This window comes from Bos indicus, chromosome 13 (genome assembly GCF_029378745.1).
Source record: "Bos indicus isolate NIAB-ARS_2022 breed Sahiwal x Tharparkar chromosome 13, NIAB-ARS_B.indTharparkar_mat_pri_1.0, whole genome shotgun sequence".
Taxonomy (NCBI): domain Eukaryota; kingdom Metazoa; phylum Chordata; class Mammalia; order Artiodactyla; family Bovidae; genus Bos; species Bos indicus.
The window spans coordinates 24,769,553-24,778,913 of NC_091772.1; the positions used below are offsets into that span (position 1 = coordinate 24,769,553).

Sequence of the window (9,361 nt, forward strand, 5' to 3'; positions counted from 1 at the left end):
TCCATTTGCTATACAGATCATGGAGCTTGTGAGTGACAGAGTTGGGATTTGAATCCAGATATGTGTAGCTATTAGAAACTGAGTGTGTAACAACCATGCCAGGCTAGTTTTGGAATATGATTTTGTATAAATTGGTGGTTTCCTTTACCTTTTTATTTTACACACACATCCCACAGTGTCTGTTGAGACCTTGATGAATAGTTAACCATAAAACAGGTTAAAAGGAAATAAAATGCCCCAGAATCAGCAGGAAGAAAAATACTGCTTTCTTTCTTTGATCCTTCTACTGGGTTGGCCACAAAGTTCGTTAAGGTGTTACGGATAAACCTGAACGAACTATTTGGCCAACCTAACACATTTCTCACAGTGTGAAACCAAAATCTTTCCTCCCAAGTACTTTTGCTAAGGAATGCCTGATAAAGGGGTTAGAAAATGTAGCATCACTCAATTTGGCAGGCATCGCAGATAAAATGGAATGTCAGATCCTCTGTTTCAAGGGCTGTTTTCAGATATAGTGGCTCTAAGATGGTTCTCATTTTATAAAACAGAATTTAGAAGATTAGGATGAATTCAATTGAATTATGAAAACAAGTACTGTGATCTGCTTAGTCCTTGATCATCTTCCCCCCCCCCACCCCCCATACCTAGATAATTACCTGGGGCTTGAGTCATGGTTTACACATAGCCATCTGATTATTTGCAGCACCTAAAGGGGAAAATACATTGTCATTTCTGTCTGTTCTGTTTGTAGGGATCATCTCTACAGGTGAAAAAAGAGGCCACTTTGGTGAGGACATATAGCTGAAATATATTAAGACAAAAGGGGAAAATTGCAGAAACAAAATTTCTTCATAGTGATCTGAAGTTTCAGTAATATTCAGTTATTAAATATTTGCTCTTGTTTATTCAAAACTTTAATTATTGGCACATTTACAATTTTATGCTTAGTTTGACATTTAATCTAGTGGTTTTATGTTTATTTATTGCGTGGTCTAAATATGGCCTCACTTTCTAAGCTATGACTAATCCTTATAGTCATTTGATATGATTTAATTGTATTGTGCTATTTAAATAATGAGTGCCTTCTCTGTACCAAGTATTTGTAATCTTTTTGTACATGTGGTAACTTCAGGTACCAAAGAGTTAACCAAGTTTAGCATAGTTATTAGACATTTCAAAATATTTATAGGGAAGACATGAATTTACATGACCTCTGAGTAAGAAGAAATTAATTGAGCCCATGCTGTGAAACTAAATAAATCAGTGGGAAGAAAAATTGTAGGCTTTACTAGCGGAAGTAATTAGATCAAAGGCTTCTTCTGCATTGTACTAAGTTGCCTCTGTTGTTTCTGAATGGCTGCTGATGTTTAAATTTCTGAGCGGCCAGGTTTTTACTGTTTTGCCAACAACATTTTCTCTACTTCAAGGATTACTGGAAAACTAATCAGATGCAGTAATTGATTTAACAACAGAATGATTCAGTAGTTGCTGTCTTCTGTAAAATCTTCCTTCTTCGGTTTTAAGGTAAATTATCAGTTTATGAGTCTTCACAGAAAAGCATTTATTTCTCTTTGCTCCATTAAAAAGGAGAGTTCTCTGCACTCAGATTTGTTTGGGGGTAAAATGTTCCACCTGTGAAGCCCTTTCTGGGACATGAATACATTGTTGACAATCAAGTCTCAGATGATAGTCCTATATGAGAATCACATGGCAGTTTAAAATTGTGTGTAATCAAAATGATGCAATCTTGACAGAAGATGGGCTTGTCCAGAGCTGACTAAGAAAAATTCAGTTGCAGAAGTTGTGTGCTTGTCTGTCACTGTAATAAAGGGTCCAGGGTTTTGCTTTCTAGAACTGTTGCTCTGCCTGACCTACTCAGCAAAAGTCCCCAGTCTTCTGATGGGAGTGACATGCAGATTTACCCTACAGGAACGAGTAATATCCCTAAGTACATGTATGTAGTTACAAATATATGTATGTATGCTTAATGACAGAGGAAGTATCAGACATGAAAACTGCAGATCTAGTTGAGGTCTATCCTGATGGGGCTTTTCCAATAAACCTACATCATTGGAAATGCCTCATAGAGTAAGTATGTGGTTTCCTTTACTCATAGAACTGCTTGTTCGATCTGTGGGAAAGAACTACAAGACAAAGTTGCCAAGAAAACTATGAAAAACCTAACAAACTTTTTTTTTTTAATCTTAGGTATTGACATACCCCAACAATCTGTACTGTTCTAGGATGTGATAGCTTAGGGGTGAATATGATTTACACTTAATACATTTTTAGAGGGTGTCAGATTCAGAACCAGGCAGTTCTGTCTGCAGACCCTAAACATGGTCCTAAAGTAAATTGCTTGAGGAAATTGAATCCCAAAGATTACAGATGGGGAATGTCAAAGTGTGTCTGTATTCCATTGGAGAGCAAAGAAGCCCGTCTAAAAGAGATGTGGACTGAGTGAGTGACTGACACGCAGCTGTGGGTTGTGCAAAATGTCTTTTGGAAAGGGCTGTCGTACGTATCTTGAATTTTATGACTTTGTAGGAACTGAGGTGATTGGCAGCGGAAAGAATGAGATCATGTGAAATCCCTTAAAAATGTATTGACTTAAATCACACCTGTGTTACACATTTAAAAAACAAACAAACAAAAAACAAAACTCTTTGTGCAGAAAAAAATCCCCTGCAGATTTCATGTGAAGGCTGGACAGCTCCTCAAGTGCTCAGAGGCTCTGAGTAAGGCACAGGGTCTCAGTGGGGAGTGGGATGGGATGGGCAGGGGACACCAGTCTGCAGAGCCCTGAGCCGGTTGCTCCCTACTTCCAGAACTTGTCTTCTCTGCTGATTCTTGGATAACTGGCTGCTTCCCTCCAAACAGCTGGGGACGCTCTTGATTTCTGCACGCCACCACTGTTGCCCAGCTGTCTGCACAGCTGCTTTTCCAAATTCTCACTTGTGCTCTTAAGGGATTTTTATTATAATTTATTGTTATTATTGGCTGATGTGGGTTTTCACTGTGGCGTGCAGGCTGAATTGCCCTATATGTGGGATCTTGGTTCCCCAGCCAGGGATCAAGCCTGCGTCCCCTGCATTGGAAAGCAGATTCTTAACCGCCGGACCACCAGGGAAGTCTTGAATTTTTATTACAAATGCAATATGTGTATTGATAATAAAATTTGAATTGGAGATGATCATATAGAAAGTAAATATCTCCTCCCCTAACCAGATTCTCAGTGTCCAATTTTCTTTTTTAGTTCTTCCTGTGGTTACCTCTGTAATCATCCTAGACAATGTGCTGACGCTTCCCCCTCTTGAATTATCATTGTATACTAGACTGTTTGAGCAATACATATTCATTCCCTGCCACAAAAGATAAGGACTTTAGCATGCTTGTGCTATTTCTAAAGACTTTACTCTTATTATTAATGATCCATTTATTAATTGCTTTTGTAACTCTAAATAATAATGTAAATCTTTTCCTTAACACATCACCTTAGGCACTGTATCTAGACTCCTCAGTACATCTATAAAATGGGGATAACTATAATACCTACTTTATAAGGCTGTTATAAGAATTAAATGACAGAATCCTTTTAAACTGTTTAGGAAGGGCTTCCCAGGTGGCTCAATGGGTAAAGAATCCACCTGCAATGCAGGAAAGGAGATGCAGGAGATGTGGATTCAATCCCTGGGTTGGGAAGATGCCCTGGAGAAGGGCATGGCAACCCACCCCTGTATTCTTGCCTGGAGAATCCCCATGGACATGGGAGCCTGATGGGTTACAGTTCATGAGGTTGCAAAGAACTGGACACGGCGAGAGCTACTAAGCACACACAAGGTCCTGGTACTTAGTGAATTCTCAATATATTTGGCCAATATTCCATGTGGGAATCCCCAACCTTCAACTCTGCTCACTGCTCTCGCTAAACATCCACCTCAGTTAGCTGGAGTGTGACTTGTACATTATCAGTGTTGCTTTACGTTCTCAGCTGCAGCTTTAAAGATTGGCATAAAAACAATTGCCTGCTTTCACTTGATAGGATCATCAGCTCCTTAACAGCCCAGTTTGTTACATTTGAAGATATTCTCTAGGGGCCCTTTGCTTTTCTCTTCAAGTTTAGACCGATTACTTTCTAGGTCTGTGGCATAGTCATCATCCTGGTTATCATATATAAAATGATCAGGGAAGGACTGCTGGGAAAGTGATATTCAAGTAAAGACCTGAACTAAGGAGAGGAGAAGTTTAAACAGAGGAAAGAAGTGCAAAGTTCCTGAGGCAGAAGAACCCTACTGTGCTTACTTGGGGCACAGGAATGGGGCCAGTGTGGCTGGAGTGAGTGGAATGAACAATCTGGGGGAAAGTGAGGGAGGTTATAAGTATTTTGAAGATTCCACTAAATGGATTAGATGTGTAATAAGATAGAGAGCAATGAAGAACCACTCCAATATTTGTGTTGTAGTCAGTTGGAAGGATTGTAGTCAGTTGGAAGTCAGCTGTTCAGTAAGATGAATGAAGAATGGTGAAGAATGTGGGAAGAGCAGGGGACTTCCCTGATGATCCTGTGCTTAGGAATCTGCCTTGCAATGCGGGGGACTCGGGTTCCATCCCTGGCTGGGGGACTAAGATCCCACATGCGCGGCTCAACTAAGCCCACAGGCTGCAGCTGAAGAGTCTGTGCATTATGTGGAAAGATGCTGCGTGCCACAGCTAAGACCCAACACAGCCAAGTAAAAATTTTTTAAAAAGAATTTGGAAGAACAGATTTGACCCATGTGGGATGGGAGATGGGTGGCAGAAAGGGGCAGAGAGCAAGAGTCCAGTTTTGGAAGCATTTATTTAGAATGCCTGCCAAAGGGGCTTCTCTGGTGGCCCACTGGTTTTAAAATTTCACCTTCCAGTGTAGGAGTGAGAGTTTGATTTCTGATTGGGGAGCCAGGATCCTACATGCCTCACAGCAAAAAACTCAAAACAGTGTTTATAAAGCAATGTTGTAACAAATTCAATAAAGACTTTAAAAATGGTACATATAAAAAAAAATCTTTAAAAATAGTAGAATGCCTATAAGATATCCAAGTGGAGATGTGAATGGGAAGTTGGGAATATACTTTGGGGTTTGGGACAGACATCTAATCTGGGAGTCATATATGTGATCAATAGGCCATGAGATGAATGAAGTCATGAAGGGAGGGAGTGTGAGCAGAGAAGAGAATTAATAGGGCCAAGGGTCATGGTCTTGATAATGCCCATGTTTGGAGCGGGGAGAGGTGAAGAGGAGCCAGTAAAAAAGATGAGAAAAAGGCCATTGAAATATGAGAATAAGGATGGAGTTTGTGAAGCTAAGTGAACAAAGCATTTCAAGAGGAAAGAGTTAAAAGAGTTGCAAAGAGAATTAAGGGAAAAGAAGAGAGTGGTAAGACAAATGGATGTTAACAGGAAAAAAGAAAATGAGGGTTGAGAGCTCACTTCTGGATTTAGTGTAGTGGAGCTTGCCGGTAAACTTCATAAAAGCAAAGTGATTTTATTTTAGCTACTCTGAGAAAGAAGGGACCATCCCTAGTCCTTGGGGTGTTTTTATTCCCAGAGATGATGAGCAACCCACCTCCTGCTGGCATCTGCATTAGCGCCCAGCAGGACTGTGCTTTAGCCATGGATGTTTCTGCTCTGTTCCTGGTCTAGGGTGATACTTACTTCTTTAAAAGCCTGGCTATGTTGCTTTTGTTTGTTCTTTTTGTATTTGGTCACATTCGCATGTGTTTAGAGATGGGGGAGTGTGATAAAGCGTGAATCTGTTATACAATTTTAACAGTGTTTTTTCAGCTAAATCTTTACCTTCTTTACTAAATGTTCCTTTTATTTTCTGGCCTTACCTGCCTCACTGTTAAGGATGTGATATTTGTGATCACTTTCTCAAATGGAGAGGTTTTTTTTTTCTTCTTCCTCCATGTATGGCTGGGTTGCTGAAGTTGGTGTCATATTAAAACACACTACCACTAAAAGTCATTTCTCCCTTATTATGTTCATCTAATTTGATATATTCCCCTGTGTTCCTTCTAGTTTTTGTCACTTAACAACGTCCTGGGCAATCCCTGTAATGGGCTGAATTGTGTCTCCCTATCCACATTCATATGTTGAAGTCTTATCCCCCTAGGACCTTAGAATGTGACTTTATTTGGAATAAAGTCTTTGTCTTCTAAATTCTATTGGAGTATATTTGATTTACAATGTTGCGTTAGTTTCTGCTGTATAACAGAGTGAATTGGTTTTACATACACATATGTGCTGTGCTGTGCTGTGCTTAGTCACTCAGTTGTGTCTAACTCTTCAACCTCATGGACTGTAGCTTGCCAGGCTTCTCTGTTCATGGGGATTCTCCAGACAAGACTACTGGAGTGGGTTACTATACCTTTCCCCAGGGGATCTTCCAAACCCAGCAATCAAACCCAGGGCTCCCGTACTGCAGGAGGATTCTTTACTGTCTGAGCCATCAGGGAGGCCTAAGAATACTGGAGCAGGTAGCTTATCCCTTCTCCAGGGGATCTTCCCCACCCAGGAATCAAACTGGGGTCTCCTGCATTGCAGGCGGATTCTTTACCAGCTGAGCTACCAGGGAAGCCCCACATATACATATACCCATTCTTTTTTAGATTCTTTTCCCATATAGGTCATTACTGAGTATTGAGTAGAGTTTCCTGTGTTCTGTGGTAGGTCCTTATTAATTACCTATTTTATATATAGTAATGTGTATATGTCAGTCCCAATCTCCCAACTTATGCTTCCCTCCCTCTTCCCTGGTAACCATAAGTTTGTTTTCTATATCTGTGATTCTATTTCTGTTTTGTAGATAAGCTCATTTGTACTGTTTTTTAAAATTCCTCACATAACCAGTATCATGTGATATTTATCTTTCTCTGTCTGACTTGACTTCACTTAGTATGATACTCTCTAGTTTTATCCATATTGCTGCAAATGGCATTATTTCATTTTTCCATGGCTGAGTAATATTCCACTGTATATCTGTACTGCATCTTCTGCATCCATTCCTTTGTCGATGGACGTTTATTTAGGTTGCTTCTTGGTCTTGGCTATTGTAGACTGTGCTGCAATGATTTGGGGTGCATATATCCTTTAGATTATAGTTTTATCAGGATATATGCCCAGGAGTGAGATTGCTGGATCATGTGGTAGTTCTGCTGCTGCTGCTAAGTCGCTTCAGTCGTGTCCGACTCTGCACGACCCCATAGACTGCAGACCACCAGGCTCCCCTGTCCCTGGGATTCTCCAGGCAAGAACACTGGAGTGGGTTGCCATTTCCTTTTCCAATACATAAAAGTGAAAAGTGAAAGTGAGGATGCTCAGTCGTGCCCGACTCTTCACGACCCCATGGACTGCAGCCCACCAGGCTTCTCTGTCCATGGGATTTTCCAGGCAAGAGTACTGGAGTGGGTTGCCATTGCCTTCTCCGTGGGTTGCCATTGCCTTCTCCGTGTGGTAGTTCTATCTTTGGTATTTTAAGGACCCTCCGTACAGTTCTCCATAGTGATTATACCAATTCACATTCCCACCAACAGTGTAAGAGAGCTCCCTTTGGAGACAAGGTCTTTAAAGGGGAACCAGAGATCAAATTGCCAATGTCTGCTGGATCATGGAAAAAGCAAGAGAGTTCCAGAAAAACATCTCTTTCTGCTTTATTGACTATGCCAAAGCCTTTGACTGTGTAGATCACAATAAACTGTGGAAAATTCTGAAAGAGATGGGAATACCAGACCACCTGACCTGCCTCTTGAGAAACCTATATGCAGGTCAGGAAGCAACAGTTAGAACTGGACATGGAACAACAGACTGGTTCCAAATAGGAAAAGGAGTTCGTCAAGGCTGTATATTGTCACGCTGCTTATTTAACTTATATGCAGAGTACATCATGAGAAACATGGGGCTGGAAGAAGCACAAGCTGGAACCAAGATTTCCGGGAGAAATATCAATAACCTCAGATATGCAGATGACACCACCTTTATGGCAGAAAGTGAAGAGGAACTCAAAAGCCTCTTGATGAAAGTGAAAGTGGAGAGTGAAAAAGTTGGCTTAAAGCTCAACATTCAGAAAACGAAGATCATGGCATCCGGTCCCATCACTTCATGGGAAATAGATGGGGAAACAGTGGAAACAGTGTCAGACTTTTTTTTGAGGGGGGGGCTCCAAAATCACTGCAGATGGTGACTGCAGCCATGAAATTAAAAGACGCTTTCTCCTTGGAAGGAAAGTTATGACCAACCTAGATAGCATATTCAAAAGCAGAGACATTACTTTGCCAACAAAGGTCCGTCTAGTCAAGGCTATGATTTTTCCAATGGTCATGTATGGATGTGAGAGTTGGACTGTGAAGAAGGCTGAGCACCGAAGAATTGATGCTTTTGAACTGTGGTGTTGGAGAAGACTCTTGAGAGTCCCTTGGACTGCAAGGAGATCCAACCAGTCCATTCTAAAGGAGATCGGCCCTGGGATTTCTTTGGAAGGAATAATGCTAAAGCTGAAACTCCAGTACTTTGGCCACCTCATGCGAAGAGTTGACTCATTGGAAAAGACTCTGATGCTGGGAGGGATTGGGGGCAGGAGGAGAAGGGGATGACAGAGGATGAGATGGCTGGATGGCATCACTGACTCTATGGACGTGAGTCTGAGTGAACTCCTGGAGTTGGTGATGGACAGGGAGGCCTGGCGTGCTGCGATTCATGGGGTTGCAAAGAGTTGGACACGACTGAGCGACTGAACTAAACTGAACTGAAGGTCAAATGAGGTCATTCAGATGGGCCTTAGTCCAGTATAATTGCTGTCCCTATAAGAAAAGGAAATTGAGACATAGACATATGAAGGAAGATCTTGTGAAGACACAGGGAGTAACCAGCCACCTGCCCTGCCAACACCTTGATCTCGAACTTCTAGGCTTCAGAACTGTGAGAAAACAAATCTTCTTTTTTAAGTCACCCAGTGTTTGGTACTTCATTATGGCAGCCCTAGCAGACTAATAGGCCCCCTCATAAAAGATTTTGGCGCTTGGTTCACAGACCTTCTTTCCACCCACTGCCCTGCCTTCCTCCTGGCCAAGCTCAATGTCAGTAAAGACATGGTCCTTTGACCTCCAAGATCATCTTTCACTGCTCAAGCCAAGCACTCCCAGGGCCATTCAATCTCTGGTTTTCACTCAGAAGAGTTTTGCCTTTGAAATGACACATCTTCCTTTCCAGCAATCTCACTCAATTATTTTCGGTACACTGATTCTTTAGCTGCTTTGTCTCATAGGCTGTTATCTTCTAGATTTGCTCCGTGATTATCAGGCAACTCTTCCTGACTTCCTCCTCCCCC

At 41.5% G+C, this 9,361-nt stretch overlaps 1 non-coding gene across 1 annotated transcript; it reads left to right on the forward strand.

The window, feature by feature from the left end:
• The first annotated feature begins 2,026 nt into the window (after positions 1 to 2,026).
• On the forward strand, positions 2,027 to 2,157 carry LOC139186664 (small nucleolar RNA SNORA18). The gene has a single exon (XR_011570340.1). It is a non-coding gene; the product is annotated as a small nucleolar RNA SNORA18 (small nucleolar RNA).
• The last annotated feature ends 7,204 nt before the right edge of the window (positions 2,158 to 9,361 follow it).